Source organism: Monodon monoceros, unplaced genomic scaffold, assembly GCF_005190385.1.
Source record: "Monodon monoceros isolate NGI ecotype Baffin Bay Population unplaced genomic scaffold, NGI_Narwhal_1 Super_Scaffold_3, whole genome shotgun sequence".
Lineage (NCBI taxonomy): Eukaryota > Metazoa > Chordata > Mammalia > Artiodactyla > Monodontidae > Monodon > Monodon monoceros.
In genome coordinates, this window is record NW_021703780.1 from 67,467,272 (window position 1) to 67,493,448 (window position 26,177).

The following is a 26,177-nucleotide window of genomic DNA, read 5'->3' on the forward strand; positions in this document are numbered from 1 at the left end:
AGAAATATTCCTAATATTTCTCAAATGTCTGATGATCCTGTGCTGTCTCATCATATGTAAGGATGAGGTCTAACAGTCTATTTGTGTATCTCAAAATTTATCTAGAATCCTCCTTCTCACCACATTCACCTGTACCATCTTGGTCCAAACCACCGTTGTCTCTTGCCTAGATTATTGCAATACTCTCCTAATTGGTCTCCCTGCTTCCATACCTATGCCTTATAGACTATTCTCAACAGAGGCTAGAGTTATCTTTTAAAAACGTAAGCCATATTATATCACTTCTGCTGCAAATGCCCCAATGGCTTCCCATCTTATTCCAAGTAAAAGCCTAAGTCCTTACAATAAGGTATTAGTTTTCTATGCTGTGTAGTAAGTTGCCACAAATTTAGAGGCTTAAAACAACACACATTTATTATTTTAGTTTCTGTGGTTCCGAAGTCCAGGCATGACTCAGCTGGGTCCTCTGCTTAGGGTCTCACAAGGCTGCAGTTAAGCTGTTGGCTAGGGTTAGGTTCTCACCTGGAGCCTCGACCAGGGAAGCACCTGTTTTCTAACTTGAGTGATGGTTGGCAGCATTCAGTTCCTTGCGGTTGTGGGATTCACAGAAGTTTGCTTCCTCAAACCAGCAAGGTGGTGGTGGTGGGTTGGGGGTGGGGAGAGAGAGAGAGAGAGAGAGAGAGGCACTAGGGCAAGTGTACTAGCAAAGCAGAATCTTATACAATGTAACTTAATCACAAGAATGACATCCTATCATCTTTGCCATAATCTTTTGGTTAAAATCAAGTCACAAATCTTGTCCACACACAGGAGGGAACAACACAAAGGCGTGAACATCAGAAGTCAGGATTATGGGGTGCCACCTTGAGCCTCTCTGCCACAAATGGTCTACAAGGCCATACCTGGTCTGGCTCCCTATTACCTCTCTGACATCATTTCCTACCATCGTCATTCTTGTTCACTCTGCTAGAGCCACAGGAATCTTAGGGTTTTTGCATTTTCTCTCTCCTCCTCCTAGAACTCTCTTCTCCCAGGTGTCCACAGAGCTCACTCTCTCATCTCCTTCAAGTCTGTGTTCAAGTGTCACCTCAGAGGACCCTTCTCTGACCACCTTATTTAGAATTCCTGGCACTTTCTTTCCCTTTTTCTGCTTTATTTTCCTCCATATACTATATCATTTATCTATTTGTTGTGTTTATTATCTGTTATCCTCCACTAGAATGGAAGCTCTATGAACATAGGGCTTTCTATCTGTTTTCTTTACTGCTGAATTCCTTGTATTAAAACATAGTGTTCGGGCTTCCCTGGTGGAGCAGTGGTTGAGAGTCCGCCTGCCGATGCAGGGGACACAGGTTCGTGCCCCGGTCCGGGAAGATCCCACATGCCGCGGAGCGGCTGGGCCCGTGAGCCATGGCCGCTGAGCCTGCGCGTCCGGAGCCTGTGCTCCGCAACGGCAGAGGCCACAACAGTGAGAGGCCCGCGTACCGCAAAAAAACAAAAAACAAACAAACAAAAATAAAACATAGTAGTCACTTCATAAATATGTATTAAATAAATGAGTGTGCTGTGCAAGATTTGTTGTCTGATGGGCTTAACAATAGGACAATTGGATGGGTGGCTGGCTAGCTTTTTTGTTGGGGACCTCCGAATTTCAGCATCTGTAGGCCTCTGTTCATGTGTCCTTCAGTTTCTCCAAGAGGGGATCATCCAATCTCCTGCCCGAGGATTATAAGAAGCCTGGCTGCCATTATTTTGTAGCTATGCAGTGGGAGGGGCTGAGGTTCTCATATTCAATATGCAAATTTTTACTTTATCTTTTAGTTTTTAGTTTTGCTCCTGACCAAACCCCCTCTCCTCCCCAGGCCTAATGTCCTCTAGACTTGATCTTCTCTGGTTCAATGTCACCAGAGACTTGATCTTTGTCTCCTATGGGAAGGAGAATTAATTGAAAATGCCAGGTGAAGTTTGGGGTCTTGCAGCTTACCTGCTGCCTCTGGCTCACCTCTGCCTTCTATCTGGTACTTAATATTTCCTGAATTCCTCTAGAGTTCTTGAGAGTGAGTTAGTTTCTCTTTCACCGGGCTCTTCTTTTGTATGCCCTTAGGTTTGACCTTTTTCTCTTCGAAGTCATTAAGCCTTCCTACATCTACTTTCTGACTTTATATGGAGCTTCTCTTTCTGCTTCTTTTCCTTTTCGTTTTGGAGAGCGTTTTGAGAAAAGAAGGCCATCTTAATACTGAAAATCCCAACGGATATTTTCATCCTGATGTTTAACATCTCCTTGGGGATACGCTTGAAGTCTAAAAATATTGATGACAAATGGAAAATCTTACTAGAGGCAGCTTGATTCTGTACTAAAGGTGAACATTAGGAAAAGGATTCCAGATCACCCAAGTGTTAAATGGGGTTGGGGGAGAAGGTGAGAAGTACTATGTACAGTCAACACTTCAGATAATTCACACCTTTTGACCCTGTAATTGCCTTTCTAGGATTCTGTCTTAAAGGAATACTCAGAAACTTGAACAAAAATTGAAGTGTAATTATATTCATCACAACGTATTGTCAAAACTGGAGAAACCATAGGAAAATAAAATTTGGTACCACAATATTTCACTGGAATATTATGCAGATATTAAAAGAGATATTTCTGAAGTTACTTTTGAAAAGTCAAAAAAAGAGAGATAGGGACTTCCCTGGTGGCACAGTGGTTAAGAATTCGCCTGCCAGTGCAGGCGACACGGGTTCAAGCCCTGGTCCAGGAAGATCCCATATGCTGCAGAGCAACTAAGCCCGTGCACCACAACTACTGAGTCTGCACTCTAGAACCTGCGAGCCACAATTATTGAGCCCATGTGCCACAACTACTGAAGCTCACATGCCTAGAGCCTGTGCTCTGCAACAAGAGAAACCACCGCAATGAGAAGCTCGCAAATCACAGTGAAGAGTAACCCCTGCTCGCCACAACTAGAGAAAAGCCAGTGCGCAGCAACAAAGACCCAATGCAGCCAAAGATAGATAGACAGATAAATAAACAAACAAATAAATAAATAAATTTATTTAAAAAAGATTGTTAAGACTGTTTAATGATGGGAAAAAGAGCTCACAATATATTAAATGATGAAAACAAGATGAATACACATTACTTTTATTGTAAGAAAGCTTTTGAAAGGCACAATTAAATTAAAAGCCATTTAATTTATTTATTTTTATTTTTTTTGCTGTACGCGGGCCTCTCACTGTTGTGGCCTCTACCGTTGCGGAGCACAGGCTCTGGATGCGCAGGCTCAGTGGCCATGGCTCACGTATTTAATTTATTTTAAACCAGTTAAAAAGATGAAGAAACAGTTAATGATATACAAAACGAGTGTTATATATACCAGAAAATACAAAATTATGGCTTATAAATGAGTTCAAAAGAAAACATTTGTTTCCTTTCTTAGGTACCTACTGCTCCTATAGATGTGAAAGGTAATAAAGCAGCTACTCCTTTTCAAGGAAACCAATTATCTTTCCTTTGGACTATCTGGTAAACTTATATGCCCTCACTTTCCAGCTTTCCAGAATAATCTTTGTATGTACTTCAAAAGAATGGCTTTTTCCAATAGTCTGCCAAGCTTTTAAAAAAAGCCCTATTCTTGACCAAGTTTGGAAAAGCACATAAATGTTCACTGCACACAAAGTCAGCGTGTCCATTTCATAGGAAAATTCTCCAGCATGTAGGACAATTTTAGAGTATGCAGATGACAAGTACTCTAATATTAGTTACTAATGCTAGAAGAGTTTAATTCAGGGAAAAATTGTTTACTTAGTGAAGAGGTCAGTTCTTTTTTTTTTTTTTTTTTTTTTGCTGTACGCGGGCCTCTCACTGTTGTGGCCTCTCCCGTTGCGGAGCACAGGCTCCAGACGCGCAGGCTCAGCGGCCATGGCTCACGGGCCCAGCCGCTCCGTGGCATGTGGGATCTTCCCGGACCGGGGCACGAACCCGTGTCCCTTGCATCGGCAGGCGGACTCTCAACCACTGCGCCACCAGGGAAGCCCCAGAGGTCAGTTCTTGAACCTAAACTCTTCATTACATAAAAGAGATGTTGGGAAATATGATGGCTCCAGAAATAATCATCACAATGAACCTTCACACTCAGTCCACATTCATCTACCCAACTCACAGGCATAGAAAATTCTAGGAGGGTAATTCTTGCCCTTGGGGGGAAGCAAAAGCTAGGATGACAAGCAGAAGTTATATTAGGGTACATTTTTTGTCCCTGTTTTCCTTTCTCTTATTCCTTTTCCTCTTTCTCTCCTTCCAGACCCACCCCGCCTTTCATTAAAAAGGGGGTGGCGTGGTGGGAGAGATATGTACTATCTGTATTTTCTGTTCTAGTTCTAGAGGAGCTTCTCACAGGCTCATGAACTGACACTGACTATACAATTATCTACTTCCACCCTTCACCTCTCATATACAAGTACTGAGCGTCTTATTAGGCAAGGCATCACGTGAGACGCATGGTCCCAAGGAGCTTATGACAGAGCTCACGACTCAAGGTAGCTCAGTACACACCATGTATGGTACAGGTGGACAAGAAGAGAGCATTATGGGTAGGCGCCATAGGAAAGAGCTTCTGCTCTGGGCATTTAGCTTTTTGGAATAGAGGGGTTTTCCTCTTTGGAATTCCACTTGAATTTTATTGTTAGAGCCATGCTTTTGTATATACTCATGAAACCACGCATACTAGGCTCAGCAGACAGACATCTTTACCCAAGAAAGTTGGAAGTTGACCGCTGCACACTTGGAGAGATGAACTTTCCCTACATTTCACAGAATTGGAGGATTTGTTTGGTAGAAATGTTAGACACAGCTACTTTAACTAAAAATAAAGAAGCTGGACTAATTTTAAAAGTCTGGAATTCTCAGTTTTTATACATTTCAAACCCTTAAAGTGTTTTGTTGAGAAAATTTTACTGATCAGACTAAGATATCTGAAGCAGTCACTTTAGAGCTTCCATATTCCAGACCTTTTAATTCTCTCACTTGCCTTTGGAGGATCTAGCCTCTTTGATGTCCTTGGATCCACTCGGCAGATGTTGTAGTGTTTTCTGTTTACTTGAAAGGGGAGGTTTGGGATGACAGTAGCATTTCCATAGCTCTGTTATTAAATTTTGTTCACTGACCTTTAAACATAAAACAAATCATCCTAGAACTCCACTATAATATTCTTAACTGTAGAGATGAATTCCGTGTTAACTCTGTCTTGGACCTTCGCAAGGAGATTTAGTTCCTAAGAGGCAGTTAGCACAACACTAAGTGTGTAGGAGGAGTTTAATAGTTAGTGATTACTAAATTGATTAATCTTTTGGGAGCAATGCTGTTATATTTCTTTCTTTTTAAAAATTTTTTATTGGAGTATAGTTGATTTACAATGTTGTATTAGTTTCAGGTGTACAGTAAAGTGAATCAGTTATACATATACACGTATCCACTCTTTTTTAGATTCTTTTCCCAGATAGGTCATTACAGAGTATTGAGTAGAGTTCCCTGTGCTCTACAGTAGGTCCTTATTAGTTATCCATTTTATATACGGTAGTGTGTGTATGTCAATCCCAATCTCCCACTTTATCTCTCCCCCACCTTTCCCCCCAGTAACCATAACTTTGTTTTCTACATCTGCGACTCTGTTTCTGTTTTGTAAATAAGTTCATTTGTACCATTTTTAAAAAGATTCCACATATCAGTGATATCTTATGATATTTGTCATTCTCTGTCTGGCTTACTTCACTTAGTATGATCATCTCTAGGTCCATCCATGTTGCTACAAATGACATTGTTTCATTCTCTTTTATGGCTGAGTAGTATTCCATTGTATCTAAGTACCACACCTTTATCCACTCCTCTGTCGATGGACATTTAGGTTGCTTCCATGTCTTGGCTAGTGTAAAGAGTGTGGATGCTGTTATATTTCTAAAGACTTCACATACATTATGGGAAGCATTGATCTTTTTGAACAACTTGTTTGTGCAGTTACATGGGATCAAAAAGCTACCGCTGAAAGCAAAGAGGGCTGACCCTACTCTACAAGGAGAAAGAAGGGAAATTTAGGTACATTTCAGAGTCCGGTTTAATCCCATGAAGACTTCTCTGTCCACCCATGTTTATTGCTTTCCCTCTGCTTTCAGATCTTACAGCTTCTGCACACAATTTATGACTTGTTTCATACGTACAACAGCCACAGCTATGTTTTGGTAACTGCTTTGTTACCAGGGCTGTACTGGGTGCTAGATGTTGTGGTGATCCCTGCCTCCTGGATCTTACAAAGGAGTAGGACAGACAATAAACAAGTAACAGGAATAAACAGTTCATCGAGGATTCTCAGTTCATTTGGATATAAACTTGAAACAGCTCTGTTTTTCCAGTGACTACTTTCAACTTTGTTCACACAATTTCCTACCTTTTGGTGAATGTTTGGCAGATCCTATAAATTTCCAGTCAATTTGAGTGGTTAAAATACAGTCTAGGCAAGCTTACAATTCAACCTGACTTCTGGTTCAAAGTAAACTCCTCCCTCATTACATGATGTACTTACATTCACCCTACCTGGAAAGAAATTCTCAGAGATCCTGGTTGGTCTCTTTTCCTGGGAAAACCTAGAAGAGCAAAGTTAGTGGGATGAAATAATCTTTCTACTGCAGCTGGTCTCAAGGCTGCAACTGACGCTCAGTGTATCCTTCCTCTGTGTTCATTCTAAATCTCCTCACCCTTGGCTTGCACAGCTGCTGGCTTACTTTATGTGGTGAGGGCGGAACCCCTGTTCATTTCAGATGTACCTGAGATCCATGGCTGCTGTACTTGTTCATGTGTCGTCAGATTGGGCAGTGGAATACCAAGAGATGAACCAGTGGGTCACCCGGGTCCTTCTTGTGTAGTAGTCGCCCTACTGCCAGCTGATGAGCAAGATCAGTGACTTCTGCTAGCCTGGAGACACCTTTCCTCATCTGCTGGTCTTTGGAACAGGGAGCTCAAAGTGACTAGGTGGCAGCTGTAGCTTAAAGTTGAGTGGATCACTCATGACTCCCCTGGTAGAAGTGCTACTCCTATGGGAAAGAGGACCTCAAGACCCACAGAGTCTGAAGTTGCAAGGCGGAGCAGCATGCATTCCCCTAGTGGGTTGCTGGGGGTGATAGTAAGTGGGGACACTCCTACTTTTACTCCTTGGTTCCCCGACCCATGCATTCTTCCTCTTGTGACACAGCACAATGCAATCGTCATTGCTTTAGGTGTAAGCTGTGTATATACCCTATGGGCATCATCTCTAAACTGGCACCTCAGTTGCACCTTCAATGGGCTGTTCTGTCTCTTTGTCAATGTGGCAGCTTCTAGAGAGATGAACAATATGGTGGGACCAGTGGATCTCATGGTTATGTGCCACACTGTGTCACCTCCTTGGTCTAATGCACTGTTGCACAAGATTCTGTGTTGGTAGATCAAACGTTCTATAAACCCTCCAATAATGGTGCTGGCCAAGAACTTGTAGGCATGAAAGAGAAAGGTAAACTGTCAAATTCCAATAGATGAATTGCTACCCCTTCCAGGGAGAAGGGGTCTGGTGTACTCAACTTGCCACCAGCTGGCTGGTTGGTCTTTTCAAAGAATGATGCTGTATCAGGCACTCAGAGTTGGTCTCTGTTGCTAGCAAGATAGATATTTGGCAGTAGCAGTAGGACGATCAGGCTTGTTGAATGAGAGTCCATTTTGTTGACCATGCATGTCCTTTATCCCTGAACCATGGCTACTCCAGTCATGAGGCCATCATGCCAGCGCTGGAGTAGCCGATGACAGAGGCTGGCTGATGTCAGCTGGCTACACCATTCTGCCTCCTTGATTGCTTGATGCCTTTTCTGTGGTGGATGCTATCTGAGGAGAATTAATATGTGATAGAAATATCTCCACACTTTATGTTTCTCCCCATAGTTCCATCCATATGCCTCTTCCCCAAGTCTCCTTGTCCTTCATCTTCCATTTTCCTTCCATGTCCCTGAACAACCAGTCAAGTCATTCACTTCTGTCCAGAAGTCTGTGTATATTCTTGCTTCATGCCACTTCTCCTTCAACATACAGTGGATGACCAGGTGCAACACGCATAGGTGCTGTCTTTTAGTGTCACCCCTGAGTGCACTAATGGTCCATTTTTGGCACCTACATATCAAGTCACTCTGTGAATCATGTTCTGCCTTCTTCCTCCCCTGTCAGCTGTTCATGCAGGACTCCCAGGTGGCCATAGGTGTGAGTTGAGGGAGAAATGCTTACAACAGTGGGGGAGGACCTGGGGGTCTGTGCTACCCACTTCATTTTTTTGTGCCCTCCGCATGCTCGATCCTAGGTGTACTACTTCAGTCTTATGATGTATCACGGGTGGGCCCATCTTATGACTTGGTGGGCCTTACAGAACCCTGTTCATGAGGAGCACTTCAGCTGTATGGTCACTCGATGTCTTATGACAAGACTCACCAGCGCTCTCCTAGCCCACCAGAAGAAGTTTTAAAAATAGTATATAGTTCTCTGCTGCATATATAATGGCCTTGCTCCAGAACTCTTGAGATTTGTGTTGTGAGTCTCCTGCAGGAGTTTACCATAACCTCCTCAAGGCATTTTTTTCCCCTACCAAATATACCTCTAGAATCACAGGTTTTGCCAGGTCGGATGGTTAGGGTATAGTGTGGAATGCATCAATGCTTCACTGCTTGGACTTGTTATAGAGTCCTTTCCTACTCTGGACATACTTGAAACCTGTGATCTTCCTGCCACTTAGTAAATGAGTTTGAACGGTATTCCCAGATGTGGAATATGCTGCTTCCAGAACTCAGGGACAGGCATGGTGAAGGAAGGTGCCTAATACATCCAAGCAGGGAGGTTTGTCAGGGGAGTACAGCAATACAAGGAGAGGGGCAAGAGCATTGAGGGGATTCGTAAGGAAGTGATTATCAAGATGGAACATGGGATCCAAAGAGTATAGGAGGGAGAAGTGGTGAGAAAGAGAGAGAGAGAGAGAGGGAGAGAGAGAGAAATGATGTGAGAAAGTGCGTTGCAGTTCCAAAGTGATGTTGAAGAATTGCTATAGCTGGGGTGCTTGAGCAAGTAGATCAAAAGACCAGGAGGTTGGAGTGTGAATTTGGAAAAACAGAAACTGTGTGTGTGTGTGTGTGTGTGTGTGCACGCGCGCGTGCACATCATGAGGGTAGGTAGGCTGCTGCATTGGAATGGAGGAGAGAGTAATTTGAAATGAGAAGATGCAGAGACCAATACACTATTCTGTTTTGTTTGTTGTTAATTTCCTTGCAGTATGTGTCTTCCCTACCAGACTCCAAGTTCTTATATTTGGCACCAGACACAGTGCTGAGCCCATTGTACGAGTTCAACGTATACACGAGAGGAACAGCCTTCAGGTCTATGTTACATACAGAAAGAACTTCTAGACATAGAGCTAGGGCTATTTAAACTGATGCATTTACCTGTTAGCAGACACCATATTACTGTTTGTAAGGAGGCCAGAGGAGCAGCTATAGGGAGTACATTTAATTTTTTTTGACTTTTGCATTAGGCAGGCTGACTGGGGAACAGGAGACATAACCAGAACACAGAATCACTACAGGGGTTTTGTTGTGTTGTTATTCCCAAATCTACTTCTTTTCTTATATTCAAGTGTCTGGTTCATTATTTTTAATGCCAAGGAGACCCTGTATAGATATTTCTTTTCCCCTTATGGTACATATTTGTGTGACTCTTTCTCTGTTCTTCCAAAGAAAACTGGGGATAGCTTTGATATTTTAGGGGCTAACTTCTTTAGCTAGGGTGTATTTCTGTTGGGGGGAGCAGATTTCCCTTAAGGGGGTTGGCAAATGCTAAAATTCCTTTGACTAATGTGGTGTTTTTCTTCCATTAAAGAAAAGGCTTAAAATGCAAACTCCTAGGGGAAAGATAACAAAGCCTTAAATAATATTAAGGTGTAAATGACTGAAGCTAGAGTCTTTTCTGAGAGAAAGGGGAGGAGGATCAGAAGACAGTGATGGTGTGGGCATGGAAAGAAATTGCTCTAAGGAGAAGCAGAGCTACAGGAGCCAAGCCTTTTGCCTGGTGCTGGCTCTGTCACCTATGAGCCTCTGGGTTGCAGGGTTTAGTGGTTATTGACCTAAAACAAATAGACTGCCAGATACTTCTCCAGCAAAGATAGGTTTATTCAGGATCAGCAGAGAATTGCAATTCAGGGTCTGCAGCCCTGGCAGGCCACATGCAAGATCCCCTCTGGCAAGGGAAGGAAAACGCTTTTATAGAGGAGAAGGGAAGTGCGGAGGGCTGTAGTAAACAAAGTCCATGGCTTCTCATTGGCTGAGTCCTTGCAAGGGAAGAAGAGGCATCTTTCTTTTTTTGTGAGCTTTGCTGTCATCACAGGGCATGAGAGCTCCCCCTTCTGGTCTCCTGACTCTGTTTAATTGAGGTTTCTGTTTATAATTTTTTTCCACGGTGAATATGGTTTGTGAGCTCTGAAGTCATGATAGTGCTTCTGAATGACCTTGAGGCCAGTGGAAATATTTACCTCCCTATAGGGCGGTGCTTGCTTTCTCTCTTTCCCCTAGGAATTCACCTGGCTTATCCAGTTTACATTCCCTCAAATGGATGAGAGTTCTATGTCCACCTGGTTTTCCTCTATGTATTCCAAACCATTCTTTCCACTATTTCCTATTACCTATGAGCGCAGGAATGAGTCTGTTTACACCAGTGGTTCCCAACCTTTTTGGCACCAGGGACCATTTTCGTGGAAGACAATTTTTCCACGGGGGGTGGGGAGGAGGGTACCGTTCAGACGGTAATGTGAGCCAGGGGGAGCGGCAGATGAAGCTTCGCTCACCTCCTGCAGTGTGACCCGGTTCCTAACAGGCTGCAGACCCTGTAGTGGTCCGTGGCCCGGGGATTGGGGACCCCTGGTTTACAAAAGCACTAATCAGTCATCAAATTAAAATGGGACCTGTTCCAGTGCTTAGAAAAGCAGAATTCTGAGCTTTAAAGCAAGTAAAATCTTTCACGAAAAAAATTTCTTTCAAGCTAAAGTCAGCTGAGATGCCAAAGCTCGGAGTTATTTCTAGCTCTACTAAATAGACATATGACCTTGGATGAGTCGTTTTACTTTTCCGGGCCTCAGTTTCCTCATCAAACATGAGCAAGACTGCATTCACGCAATTGCCGTGTATTAAAGTGCTTGGTAAACTCAAAACAGCCAAATGACTGTTAGATGGCACTGCTCGTGTCGTGGTTTGAATCCTGGTGAATATTCCACGGTTCACAGCTGCTTGGGAATCTGGTCAGGCTTTTGCTGCTTTTGTTCAGTTGGGTTTTGCACCTGTTTCAGGTGGTGGAGGGCAATATTAGAATCACTGATAAGCCTTTTTATTTCTGGCCATGTTACCCTCCTGAAAGCTAGTTCCTAGGCTTAAAAGTCAGATCCTCCCTGCTTTTCTCTCCCAGAAGTGATGTTGATGTTTCTGGCTTTTTACTTCCGCTCTCCCCCGAGGCCTCTTAAGTTTGAAAACTCATTTAATTCCCCATCTCCAGCTGGGAGTGTTCTTGAGTTCCGTATTTTCCCACAGGATCTTTAAGGAGACTGTTTGCTCATTCCTAGATATGATTTTCCTTGTATTTTCAGAATTGAGCACACGGCTTGACATTCATTTTCTGCATTTTCCTTTTCTTTTGTCTAATAGTCTATTTTCTAACCATTGCTGCTTCCATCAAGAATACCCTTTGCCTTTAGTTAGATCCAGTGAGTACTGGACACCATGGTTCTTTCAACAGTATTATTACATATTTATAACCTAACTCCTCTGCATCAGTTCAGATACCATCGACAATGTGAAAATTTGAGTTACCTTTTCCCCTGTCTTCCCCTTTCTAACCCTGTGGCTCTGGCTTGACCAGGGAGTCTGGCAGCACGAATAGAATTATACCACTTTGTGTTTTGGATGGATTGACTTTATCTACCAATCTCAGAGTCACAAGATATGAATTTGCGTTCCAATTTGCCATCTACTTGCTGTGGGATATCAGGGGGTTCACTTACCTTCTCCAAGTCTCCTGATTCCTTATCTGTACAATGGGTGCAATAATTTCTTGCCTACTTCACAGTTATGAAGATAAAATTAAATGTTTTGCGATATGTAAAGTACTATATACACGTAAGCGACCTTTGTCATTATTATTATCGTTATGGCTGATTTTCTAGGAGTTTAATATCAATATTACCATAATAATATTAATATGGGACTCTGAGATTGGTTGGCTCACTGGGACACAGGAAAGGGTACCGCTAGAATATTGGAGAGTGGACAGAGTGACAGAGTGGAGCTGAGGTGCCCGAGGTTCCAAAGAACCTGTGTGTAATGAATAAGACTCGGGCACTGGGTCCTATCTTTAGCCCCAAGGTAAGGGCCCCCTGTCTTCCTTAGCAATGCCCTCTCCAGTCTCCCTCACCTTAGAGCTCACTCTCAGCTTCTCATTTCCTATAGCTCTAGCCACCCATACCACTTATCTGATTAAATCAGGGTAATCTATTTTTTTATCTTTTCAATTTTCACATTCTCTCTCCCCTACCAAATCGCAAGTACTTCAAAGTCTAGAACCATGTGCATGCATGTCATTTATCCCATAGAGATGGCACATCACTGTGATTTATACCTGGTAGGTACCAGAAATGTATGGTATTTATGCAATGCTGGGCCATGTATTTCTTTGTCAAAGATTGGAGAGAAGAGTCTTCTGTGTGTGTTCTGTTATTCTCTAAAATTTTTATCTTTAACACAGTCATAAGTGAATATACATTAAAAAGTTAAACGGTGGTAAAAGACTTGTGATTCCACACTTACATGAGGTACCTAGAACGTACCTCCAGTTCATAGAGACAGAAAGCAGTATGGTAATTGCCAGGGGTAGAGGGAGGGAGGAAGGAATGGGGGTTGTTGTTTAATGGGTGTAGACTTGCAGTTTTACAAGACGAAGTGTTCTGGAGATTGGTTGCACAAAAACATGAATGTATTTAACACTACTATTAAATACAGTCTCTTAAAAATAGCTAAGATGGTAAATGGTATGTGTATTTTATTACAATTAAAGTAAATTTAAAAAAGAGTAGTCCCTGTCAACCTCACATTGTAATCTGTTCCCCAGAAATAACCACTTCTTAACTCTTTAATTGTTTTCTCCTCCTTGAAATTGTTCTCTCTCTCTCTCTCATACATATCTATATTATATAACACACATATATATAATATCTATATATAATATATTATATATAACTACATACATTATAGCATGTATAATATATATTATACACTATCTCCTGGTTTATCAAATGTATCCATTATCTACTAACATAAACATTGGTAGATGAAGATTTTTTAGCTTTCTTTTACTCCCCTCTTCTCTTCCTATAATCCAATATACTCATATCTCAACTTTTGGTTAATTTGATTGTCAATGTTTCAGTTATCTATTGCTGCTTAACAAATCATCACAAATCTTAGTGGCTTAAAACAACTAGAATCATTTTCTTCTTTCCCACAGTTGTGCTGGGTCAGGAATTAGGCAGGGCTTGACTGGCTGGCTCTGACTCCAGGTGTCCCAGGCAGTTGCAGTCAGGCAGGGGATGGAGGTGGAATGGCAGGGGCCGGCCAGAATGTCATAGAGTTGGAATCCTACACTATATAACCTTTTCAGATTGCCTTCTGTCCCTTAGTAATATGCATTTAAGTTTCCCTCATGTCTTTTCATGGCTCGATAGCTCATTTCTTTGTAGTGCTAAACAATATTTCATTGTCTGGGTATACCAAAGTTTATTTATCCATTTACCTATTGAAGGACATCTTGATTGATGCCTAGTTTTGGCAATTATACATGAGGCTGCTATAAACATCCATGTGCAGGTTTTGTGTGGACATAAGTCTTCAACTCTTTCGGTAAATGCCAAGGAGAGTGATTGCTGGATCAACGGTAAGAGTATGTTTAGTTGTATAAGAAACTGCCAAACTGGCTTCCAGAGCGGCTGCACCGTTTTGCATTCTCACCAGCAGTGAATGAGAACTCCTATTACTCCATATCCTTGCCAGTATATGGTGTTGTCACTGTTCCAGATTTTGGCCATTCTAGTAGGTGTGTAGTGGTATCCTCATTGTTATTTAAATTTGCATTTCCCTGATGGCAAATGACGTGGAGCATGTTTTCATATACTTCTTTGTCATCTGTATATCTTCTTTGGTGAGGTGTCTGTTAAGTTTTTCGGCACTTTTTTTTTTTTTTTTGCTGTACGCGGGCCTCTCACTGTTGTGGCCTCTCCCGTTGTGGGGCACAGGCTCTGGACGCGCAGGCTCAGCGGCCATGGCTCACGGGCCCAGCTGTTCTGCGGCATGTGGGATCTTCCCGGACCGGGGCACGAACCCGTGTCCCCTGCATCGGCAGGCGGACTCTTAACCACTGCGCCACCAGGGAAGCTCCTCTTTGGCACATTTTTTAATCAGGGTGTTTATTCTCTTATTGTTGAGTTTTAAGAGTTCCTTGCATATTTTGAATAACAGTCCTTCATCAGATGTATCTTTTGCAAATATTTTCTCCCCGTCTGTGGCTTGTCTTCTCATTTTCTTGTCATTGTTTTTCACAGAGCAGAAAATTTTAATTATAATGGCATCCAGTTTGTCAATTATTTCTTTCATGGACTGTATATTTGGTATTCTATCTAAACATTCACCACCATGTGCAAGGTCATCTTAATTTTCTCCTATGTTATCTTTTAGGAGTTTTATATTTTTGCATTTTACATTTAGGAATATGATCCATTCTGAGGTAATTTTTGTGAAGGGTGTAAGATCTGTGTCTAGATTCACTTTTTAACATGTGGATGTCCAGTTGTTCTGGTACAGTTTGTTGAAGAGACTATCTTTGTTCCCTTGTATTGCTGTTACTTCTTTGTCAAAGATCAGTTGATTATATTTACGTGGGTCTAGTTTTGGACTCTCTATTCTGTTCCATTGATCTATTTGTCCATGATTCTACCAAAATACCATACTTTCTTTTTCTTTTTCACAAAATAATTTATTTTTTAGAGCAGTTTAGGTTCAGTAAAATTAAACAGAGTTACAGAGATTTCCCATATACTCCAGGCCCCTACACATGCATAACCTTTCCCATTAACACCAACTCCCATGAGAGATATTTGTTACAACTGATGACCTAAACTGACATATCACTATCATCTAAAGTCCATAGTTTACATTAGGGTTCACTCCTGGACTTGTACATTCTATGAGTTTGAAAAATTTACAATGGTATGTATCCACAATTATAATATCATACAGAATAGTTTCACTGTGCTAAAAATCTGTCTTCTACGAATTCATTCCATTTCCTCTCCCAACACTTGGCAACCACATTTTTTTTATTGTCTCCATAGTTTTGTCTTTTCCAGAATATCATATATTTGAAATCATACAGTAGGTAGTCTTTTCAGATTGGCTTCATGAATTTAGTAAATATGCATTTAAGGTTCCTTCAATTGTTTTTATGGGTTGATAGTTCATTTCTTTTTTTTTTTAAACATCTTTATTGGAGTATAATTGCTTTACAGTGATGTGTAAGTTTCTGCTTTATAACAAAGTGAATCAGCTATACATATGCATATATCCCCATATCTCTTCCCTCTTGCGTCTTCCTCCCACCCTCCCTATCCTACCACTCTAGGTGGTCACAAAGCACTGAGCTGATCTCCCTGTGCTATGTGGCTGCTTCCCACTGCTATCTATTTTACATTTGGTAGTGTATATATGTCCATGCCACTCTCTCACTTCGTCCCAGCTTACACTTCCCCCTCCCAGTGTCCTCAAGTCCATTCTCTATGTCTGCGTCTTTATTCCTGTTCTGCCCCAGGTTCTTCAGAACCATTTTTTTTTTTTTAAGATTCCATATATATGTGTTAGCATATGGTATTTGTTTTTCTCTTTCTGACTCACTTCACTCTGTATGACAGACTCTAGGTCCACCCACCTCAGTACAAATAACTCAATTTCATTTATGTTTATGGCTGAGTAATATTCCATTGTATATATGTGCCACATCTTCTTTATCCATTCATCTGTCAGTGGACACGTTGGTTGTTTCCATGTCCTGGCTATTGTAAATAGAGCTGCAAGGGACATTGTGGTTCATGACTCTTTCTGAATTATGGTTTTCCTAGGGTATATGCCCAGTAGTGGGATTGCTGGGTCGTATGGTAGTTCTATTTTTAATTTTTTAAGGAACCTCCATACTGTTCTCCATAGTGGCTGTATCAATTTACATTCCCACCAACAGTGCAAGAGGGTTCCCTTTTCTCCACACCCTCTCCAGCATTTATTGTTTGTAGATTTTTTTGATGATGGCCATTCTGACCGTGTGAGGTGATACCAATTGTAGTTTTGATTTGCATTTCTCTAATGATTAGTGATGTTTAGCACCCTTTCATGTGTTTGTTGGCAATCTGTATATCTTCTTTGGAGAGATGTCTATTTAGGTCTTCTGCCCATGTTTGGATTGGGTTACTTGTTTTTTTCATATTGAGCTGCATGAGTTGTTTGTAAATTTTGGAGACTAATCCTTTGTCAGTTGCTTCATTTGCAAATATTTTCTTCCATTCTGATGGTTGTCTTTTCATCTTGTTTATGGTTCCCTTTGCTGTGCAAAAGGTTTGAAGTTTCATTAGGTCCCACTTGTTTATTTTTGTTTTTATTTCCATTTCTCTAAGAGGTGGGTCAAAAAGGATCTTGCTGTGATTTATGTCATGGAGTGTTCTGCCTATGTTTTCCTCTAAGAGTTTGATAGTGTCTGGCCTTACATTTAGGTCTTTAATCTATTTTGAGTTTATTTTTGTGTATGGTGTTAGGGAGTGTTCTAATTTCATTCTTTTATATGTAGCTGTCCAGTTTTCCCAGCACCACTTATTGAAGAGGCTGTCTTTTCTCCATTGTATGTTCTTGCCTCCTTTATCAAAGATAAGGTGACCATATGTGCGTGGGTTTATCTCTGGGCTTTCTATTCTGTTCCATTGATCAATATTTCTGTTTTTGTGCCAGTACCATACTGTGTTGATTACTGTAGTTTTGTAGTATAGTCTGAAGTCCAGAGCCTGATTCCTCCAGCTCTGTTTTTGTTTCTCCAGATTGCTTTGGCTATTCAGGGTCTTTTGTGTTTCCATACAAATTGTGAAATTTTTTGTTCTAGTTCTGTGAAAAATGCCAGTGGTAGTTTGATAGGGATCGCATTGAATCTGTAGATTGCTTTGGGTAGTAGAGTCATTTTCACAGTGTTGATTCTTCCAAACCAAGAACATGGTATATCTCTCCATCTGTTTGTGTCATCTTTAATTTCTTTCATCAGTGTCTTATAGTTTTCTGCATACAGGTCTTTTGTCTCCTTAGGTAGGTTTATTCCTAAGTATTTTATTCTTTTTGTTGCAGTGGTAAATGGGAGTGTTTCCTTAATTTCTCTTTCAGATTTTTCATCATTAGTGTATAGGAATGCAAGAGATTTCTGTGCATTAATTTTGTATCCAGCTACTTTACCAAATTCATTGATTAGCTCTAGTAGTTTTCTGGTGGCATCTTTAGGATTCTCTATGTATAGTATCATGTCATCTGCAAACAGTGACAGCTTTACTTCTTCTTTTCCGATTTGGATTCCTTTTATTTCTTTTTCTTCTCAGACTGCTGTGGCTAAAACTTCCAAAACTATGTTGAATAATGGTGGTAGGAGTGGACAACCTTGTCTTGTTCCTGATCTTAGAGAAAATGGTTTCACTTTTTCACCATTGAGAATGATGTTGACTGTGGGCTTGTCATATATGGCCTTTATTATGTTGAGGTATGTTCCCTCTATGCCTACTTTCTGGAGGGTTTTTAGCATAAATGGGTGTTGAATTTTGTCAAAAGCTTTCTCTGCATCTATTGAGATGATCATATGGTTTTTCTCCTTCAGTTTGTTAATGAGGTGTATCACATTGATTGATTGGCATATATTGAAGAATCCTTGCATTCCTGGGCTAAACCCCACTTTATCATGATGTATGATCCTTTTAATGTGCTGTTGGATTCTGTTTGCTAGTATTTTGTTGAGGATATTTGCATCTATGTTCATCAGTGATATTGGCCTGTAGTTTTCTTTTTTTTCTGACATCTTTGTCTGGTTTTGGTGTCAGGGTGATAGTGGCCTCATAGAATGAATTTGAGAGTATTCCTCCCTCTGCTATATTTTGGAAGAGTTTGAGAAGGACAGGTGTTAGCTCTTCTCTAAATGTTTGATAGAATTCCCCTGTGAAGTCATCTGGTCCTGGGCTTTTGTTTGTTGGAAGATTTTTAATCACAGCCTCAATTTCAGTGCTTGTGATTGGTCTGTTTATATTTTCCATTTATTCCTGGTTCAGTCTGAGAACGTTGTGCTTTTCTAAGAATTTGTCCATTTCTTCCAGGTTGTCCATTTTATTGGCTTATAGTTGCTTGTAGTAATCTCTCATGATCCTTTGTATTTCTGCAGTGTCTGTTGTTATTTCTCCTTTTTCATTTCCAGTCCTAATGATTTGAGTCTTCTCCCTTTTTTTCTTGATGAGTCTGGCTATGGTTTATCAATTTTGTTTATCTTCTCAAAGAACCAGCTTTTAGTGTTATTGATCTTTGCTATTGGATTGATCTCTTGATCATTATGTAGTGTCCTTCTTTGTCTCTTGTAATAGTCTTTATTTTAAAGTCTATTTTGTCTGATATGAGAATTGCTACTCCAGCTTTCTTTTGATTTCCATTTGCATGGAATATCTTTTTCCATCCCCTCATTTTCAGTCGTATGTGTCCCTAGGTCTGAAGTGGGTCTCTTGTAGACAGCATATATATGGGTCTTCTTTTGGTATCCATTCAGCCAGTCTATGTCTTTCAAAATACCATACTTTCTTGATTATCGTACCTTTTTAAATAAGTCTTGAAGTCAGATAGTGTCAGTCCTACTCTCTTCTACTTCAATATTATGTTGGTTGTTCTGGGTCTTTTGCTTTTCCATATAAACTTTAGAATCTATATGTTGATATCTATAAAATAACTTGCTGGGATTTTGATTGAGATTGAATTGAATCTACAGATCAAGTTGGAAAGAACTGACATCGTGACAATATTGTCTTTCTATCATGAACATGGAATATTTCTCCATTTACTTAATTCTTCTTTGTTTCTTTCATTCAAGTTTTGTAGTTTTCCTCAAATAGCTCTTGTACATATTTTGTTGGACTTACAACTAAGTATTTCATATCTGGGGATGCTAATGAAAATGGTGTTGTGTTTTCAATTACAAATTCCACATATTCGCTGCTGGTATATAGAAATGTGATTGACTTTGATACGAAACCTTGCTATAATTGCTTACTAGCTCCAGGAGTTTTTTAAAAAAATTCTTTTGGATTTTTGACATAGATGATCACATCATCTGTAAGCAAAGACAGTTTGCTTTCTTCCTTCCAAATCTATATACCCTCTATTTCCTTTTCTTGTCTTACTGCATTAGCTAGGACTTGTAGTACAACGCTAAAAAGAAGTGGTGAGAGGAGACATCCTTGCCTTCTTTTTGATCTTAGTGGGAAAGCTTCTAGCTTCTCACTATTAAGTATGATGTTAGCTGTAGGTTTTTTGTAGATATTCTTTATCAAGTAGAGGAAATTGCCCTCTATTCCTAGTTTACTGAGAGGATTTTTTTTTTTTAAACACGAATGGATGGTGGATTTTGTGTTTTTTCCATTTATTATTATCATGTGATTTTTCTTCTTTAGTCTGCAATGTGATGGATGACATGAAATGTTGTTTAAATGCTGAACCAGCCTTACATTATTGGGATAAATCTCACTTGGTCATGGAGTCTTATTCTTTTTGTATATTGTTGGATTGAGTTTGCCAATTTTCTGTTGAGGATTTTTAAATGTATGTCCATGAGAGATTTGGTCTGTAATTTTATTTTCTGCTAATGTTTTTGCCTAGTTTTGGTATTAAAGTAATTCTGACTTCATAGAATAAGTTCTGAATTATTCCCTCTGCTTCTATCCTCTGAAAGAGATTGTAGAGAATTGATATAATTTCTTCCTTAAATGTTTGGTGGAATTCACCAGTGAACACTTAGTAAGTATGGTTCTTTCTATTTTGGAAGGTTATTAGTTATGGTTTAATTTGTTTAACAGATGTAAGTCTATTCAGATACTCTGTTTCCTCTTTTGTGGGTTTTGGCAGATCGTGTTGTTCAAGGAATTGGTCCATTTCATCTTGATTATCAAATTTGTGAGTATAGATTTAGTAGTTCATAGTATTCCATTATTATCCTTTTAATGTCCATGGAATGTGTAGTGATATCCCTTCTTTCATTCTGATATTGGTTATTTGTATTCTCTCTCTCTTTTTTTCTTAGTTAGCTTGGCCAGAAACTTATGAATTTTATTGACCTTTTCTAAGAGCTAGGTTTTGTTTTATTGTTGTCTCTATTGATTTCCTGTTTTCAATTTCATTGATTTCTGCTCTAATTTTTATTGTGTCCTTATGCTTATTTTGGAATTAATTTTCTCTTCTTCTAGTTTCCTAAGGTGGAAGCTTAGATGACTGATTTTAGATCTTTCTTTTCTAATATGTGCATTCAGTGTTATAAAATTCCCTCTAAGCCCTGTTTTTATTTCATCCCACCAAATTTGATAAGTTGTATTCTCACTTTTATTTAGTTCTAGATATTAAAAAAACCTTTTCTTGTGATTTCTTCTGTAACCCATGTGTTACTTAGAATTGTGTTATTTAATCTCCCATTATTTTGGGATTTCCTATCTATCTTTCTGTTATTAACTTCTAGTTAATTCCATTGTGGTCCAACAGCAGACATTATATCATTTCTTTCCTTTTAAATTTGTTAAGGTGTATTTTAATAGAACCAGAATGTGGTCTATTTTGGTGAATAGTCCCTGTGAGCTTGAGAAGAATGTGTGTTCTGATGTTGTTGGATAAGGTAGTCTATAGATGTCCATTAAATCCTGGTGACTGATGGTGCTGTTGAGTCCAACTATGTCTTTACTGATTTTCTCTGCCTGCTGGATCTGTCCATTTCTGAGAGAGGGGTGTTGACGTCTTTAATTATAATAGTGGATTTATCTATTTACCCTTGCAGTTCTGTCAGTTTTTGCCTCATGTAGTTAGATGCTTTGTTGTTAGGTACATACACATTAAGGATTGTTATGTCTTGGAAAATTGACTCCTTTATCATTAGATAATGCTTGCTCCTCTTTATCCCTGATATCTTTCCTTGCTTTAAAGTCTGCTTTGAATGGAATGAATTTAGCTTTTTTTTTTTTTTTTTGGCGGTACGCGGACCTCTCACTGTTGTGGCCTCTCCCGTTGCGGAGCACAGGCTCCGGACGCGGACGCGCAGGCTCAGCGGCCATGGCTCACGGGCCCAGCCGCTCCGCGGCATGTGGGATCTTCCCGGACCGGGGCACGAACCCGTGTCCGCTGCATCGGCAGGTGGACTCTCAACCACTGTGCCACCAGGGAAGCCCTGAAACAGCTTTTATCTACTTTTTTTTTTTTTGCGGTACACGGGCCTCTCACTGTTGTGGCCTCTCCCGCTGCGGAGCACAGGCTCCGGACGCGCAGGCTCAGCGGCCATGGCTCACGGGCCCAGCCGCTCCGTGGCACGTGGGATCCTCCCAGTCCGGGGCACGAACCTGTGTCCCCTGCATCGGCAGGCGGACTCTCAACCACTGCGCCACCAGGGAAGCCCTTTTATCTACTTTTTCATCAGTGATCTTTGACAACTGATCTCCAGTTCTGGCTTAACCATTTACTAGTTGCATAACCTTGGGCAAACTCTTGTCCCAGATTAATTAATCTAGTTTACTGCTTCATAAACTGGCAGTGATAATATTTTCCCTGATCACGTACTTCACAGGCTTAGTGAGGTTTAAAGGTTAGCATGGAAGTGGAAAAGTGTTATTAAAAATATAAAAATAATTTATGGATATTACATCTCAATAAGTTTTTCATAGGAAGAGGGGTAAGTTAAAAAAAGGAAGCCTTGGTTGACTCCAGAGAGTCCTATTCTTGGGGGTAAAAACAGAACATGCGACAATGTGGCGCTGAGTTTGCAAAAGGCTCTGCCACCACTGCCAGCTTTCCCCTCCTTTTCTCAGCCCTCCCTGCCCCCAGATGGAGACAGGGATTGACACTGGGCAGGACACCCCTCCCCATTGCTGCTAGGCCACCTATGCCGAGCAACTTTGTCAGAGGTCTGACAATCAGCTCCCTGCTGCTTTCTCATCTTTTAAAATCCAATTAAACATCTCTGGCCACAGCGTGACAATTGTCTGGGCTCCACAGAGTGGAACTTCACCTGAGGTGGCATTAGGAAGCCAAAAGATAAAAGAAAAGCTGCTTTATCCTGGAAAGATCATGCCCACAGCTCCAGAAAGGGTGGAACCATTGTGAGGTCTGGACCCCTGTTCAGACTGAACCGTTGTCTAGCTCAGTTCCAAACTTCAAGATGTCAAAGGTCATGGAGCAGATTTAACCCCATCCACATGGACTCCTGTGCGAAGAAGTGTTCTGGTGGTTTAAGAATCATCAGTGGCATAACGTGTGTGTGAGAAACATCGAGTTTATAACATCCCAGCAGGGGCGGATGCTGGAAAGTTAGGATGGAGCCAGATTATAGGGGACCTTGAAGCCATCATCAGAGTCTGACACTGAACTATAGGGCCCGACCTCTTGTGGAAGGCAGGAGGATTCTGCTATGTATAAAGTGTTCACCTTGCAGATTGCCATCCTGTAACATCTTGCCATTACACTTGTTTCCTGAGGTTTATCCAGCCCGTCTAGTCACAGGGCATTGGCATGTTGTTTGCATAATACAGTAATGGCTCCCCTTAAACACTGGGAAGATGCTACCTCTGGAAGAATCAAGAGCTTCTTGTTCTGAAATAAATGCTATGCAGTTACTGGATCAACAAAACAAAACATACAAAACAAGGAATCTGGACTCTGGTACTGAATTTCCTACTGTCCAGTTGGTCATGTGAGGAAACTATTCTCTTCTTGGGGTTTCAGCTTCCTTATCAATAAAATGATGGAGAAAGTGATGAGAACTTGTAAGATTTGTTTCTTTTTAGCAACTTTCAAATATGCAATACAGTATTATTAACTATAGTCACCATGCTGTACATTATATCCCCATGACTTATTTATAACTGGAAGTTTGTACCTTTTGACTCCCCTCAACCATTTTGCCCACCTGCCCACCCCCACGTCTGGCAACCACAAATCTGTTCTCGGCATCTATGAGCTTGTTTTTTTCCCCGTTTTAGATTCCACATGTGAGATCATACAGTACTTGTCTTTTTCTGTCTGACTTATTTCACCTAACATAGTGCCCTCAAGGTCCATCCATGTTGCAAATGGCAAAATTTCATTCTTTTTTATGGCTGAGGAGTATTCCATTGTATGTATATAAATATAATATATATATAATATAATATATATTATAAATATAATAATCATATATTTATATATATTATATATAATATATATAGTTATATATATAATTATATATATATCATATATAATAAATATAATAATCATAAACAATGCTGCTGTGAACATAGGGCATATATGCGCATATATCTCTTTGAATTAATGTTTTCATTTTCTTTGGATATATGTCTAGGAGTGGAATTGCTGGATCATATGGTAGTTCTATTTTAGTTTTTTGAGGAACCTCCATACTGTTCTCCATAGTGGCTGAACCAGTTTACATTCCCACCAACAGTGCAAAAGGGAGAGATGTTTCCCTTTTTTCCACATCCTTGCCAACACTTGTTATTTCTTATCTTTTTGATAATAGCCATTCTGACAGGTGTATGGTAATATCTCATTATATTTTGATTTGCATTTCCCTGATGATTAGTGATGTTGAGCATCTTTTCGTGTACCTATTAGCTATCTGTATGTCTTCTTTGGAAAAATGTCTATTCAGATCTTTTCCTCATTTTTTTTTTTTTTTCTTTTTTGTGGTACACGGGCCTCTCACTGTTGTGGCCTCTCCCATTGCAGAGCACAGGCTCCGGACGCGCAGGCCCAGAGGCCATGGCTCACGGGCCCAGCTGCTCCGCGGCATGTGGGATCCTCCCGGACCGGGGCACGAACCTGTGTCCCCTGCATTGGCTGGTGGACTCTCAACCACTGCGCCACCAGGGAAGCCCTATGTGTCTGTTTTTATGACAGGACCACACTCTCTTGATTACTTTAGCTTGGTAATATAGTTTGAAATCAGGGAGCATGCTACCTCCAGCTTTGTTCTTCTTTCTCAAGACTGCTTTGGCTATTTGGGTTCTTTTGTGGTTTCATATAAGTTTAGGATTGTTTGTTCTACTTCTGTAAAAAATGTCATTGGAATTTTGACAGGGACTGCATTGAATCTGTAGATTGCATTGAATCTATAGATTGCTTTGGGTAGTGTGGACATTTCAAGAATACTAATTCCTCCTATCCATGAGCATAGAATACTTTTCATTTATTGTGTCTTCTTCAATTTCTTTCACCAATGTCTTACAGTTTTCAGTGTGTAGGTCTTTTATCTCCTCGGTTAAATTGATTCCTAGGTATTTTATTCTTCTTGATGCAAATGTAAATGGGCTGGTGTTCTTAATTTTCTATTTCTGATAGTTTGTTATTAGCGTATAAAATGTAACAGATTTCTGTATATTAATTTTGTATCGTACGACTTTATTGAATTCATTTATTAGTTCTAACAGTTTTGGGGTAGAGTCTTCAGGATTTTCTGTATATAGTATCATGCCATCTGCAAATAGGACAGTTTTACCTCTTCCTTTCCAATTTGGATGCCTTTTTTTCCTTTTTCTTGCCTAATAACTCTGACTAGGACTTCTAACACTATGTTGAATAAAAGTGGTGGGTGTGGGCATCCTTGTTTCATTCCTTATCTTAGAAGAAAATCTTTCAGATTTTCACCTTGAGTATAACATTAGCTGTGGGTTCTATTATGGCCTGTATTATGTTGAGGTGTGTTCCCTCTATATCCACTTTGTTAAGAGTTTTTATAATAAAGAGATGTTGAATTTTGTCAAATGTTTTTGTGCATCTATTAAGATGCTCATATGATTATCCTTTATTTTGTTAATATGGTGTATCATGTTGACTGATTTGTAGATATTGACTCATCCTTGCCTTCCTGGAATAAATCCCACTTGATCATGGTGCATGATCTTTTTAATGTATTGTTGAATTCAAAGGCATTTTTCAGAAACAGAAAATGACCTGCCTGCAGTCACAATGTGTCAACAATGGTGCCTAGGTTCCACATCTCTCTTCTTCCAGTTTTCTTCTTGCTGTCAGCTGCAGAGCTTATTGTAAGCTAGAATGATCACCACACTTTCTGTAGTTGTGGGAGATCAGAGGAAAAAGAAATGAATAAACCATGGAGTGGTTGGGGAAGACTAAATGGGAGAAGAGGGCCTAGGCTGGAAACTGACAGGGGGTAAGATTTAACTAGGCAGAGAGAAGGGAGTCAGGCTTTCCAAGTAAAACAGGATGGCAAGGCAGGGCTGGTGTGTTAGGAGGAGTCAAGAGCTGTACTAGTGAGAACAGGAAGCCTGGGAAACGAGGAAGGGCCTTGCAGTCACCAAAGGCCCCAGGTAACGCTGAAGCTCCTACACTTGGTGTGCTAGGACCTTGAGACTCAAAAGTATGGTCTTGGAACTAGGAGCATCATCATTACCTGGGCTTGTTAGAAACACAGCATCACAGGCCCACCCCAGCCCTACTGAGTCCAAATCTTTATTTTAACAAGATCCAAAGGTGATTCCCGTGCAACTTAAAGTTTGAAAAGTACTGTCATTCAGGACAATGGGTCTCAGTGATATGATGTCTTATCCCCCACCCCCAGGCCTACTGAATCAGAATTTTCTAGGGATGGGGCTTGGACATTAAAGGTTTTAAAAAGCTCTAACCTGTAAGAAGTACTGTTAAGCCAGGGTTAACAGGAAGTACTTAAGTGCTTCTTAAGTACTTAAGTACTTACTCAAGTACTTACTTCTTAAGTACTTCTG

The 26,177-nt window shown here is 40.4% G+C and overlaps 1 long non-coding RNA gene across 1 annotated transcript in view; it reads right to left on the reverse strand.

Moving 5' to 3' along the window:
* Positions 1 to 26,177, reverse strand: part of LOC114907986 — a 41,812-nt gene that overhangs the window by 3,020 nt on the left and 12,615 nt on the right. Inside the window, exons 2-3 of the long non-coding RNA XR_003796831.1 lie at positions 6,587 to 6,636; positions 523 to 619 (exon numbers count right to left, since the gene is read on the reverse strand). This is a non-coding gene — a long non-coding RNA (uncharacterized LOC114907986). The remainder of the gene's footprint in view (positions 1 to 522; positions 620 to 6,586; positions 6,637 to 26,177) is intronic.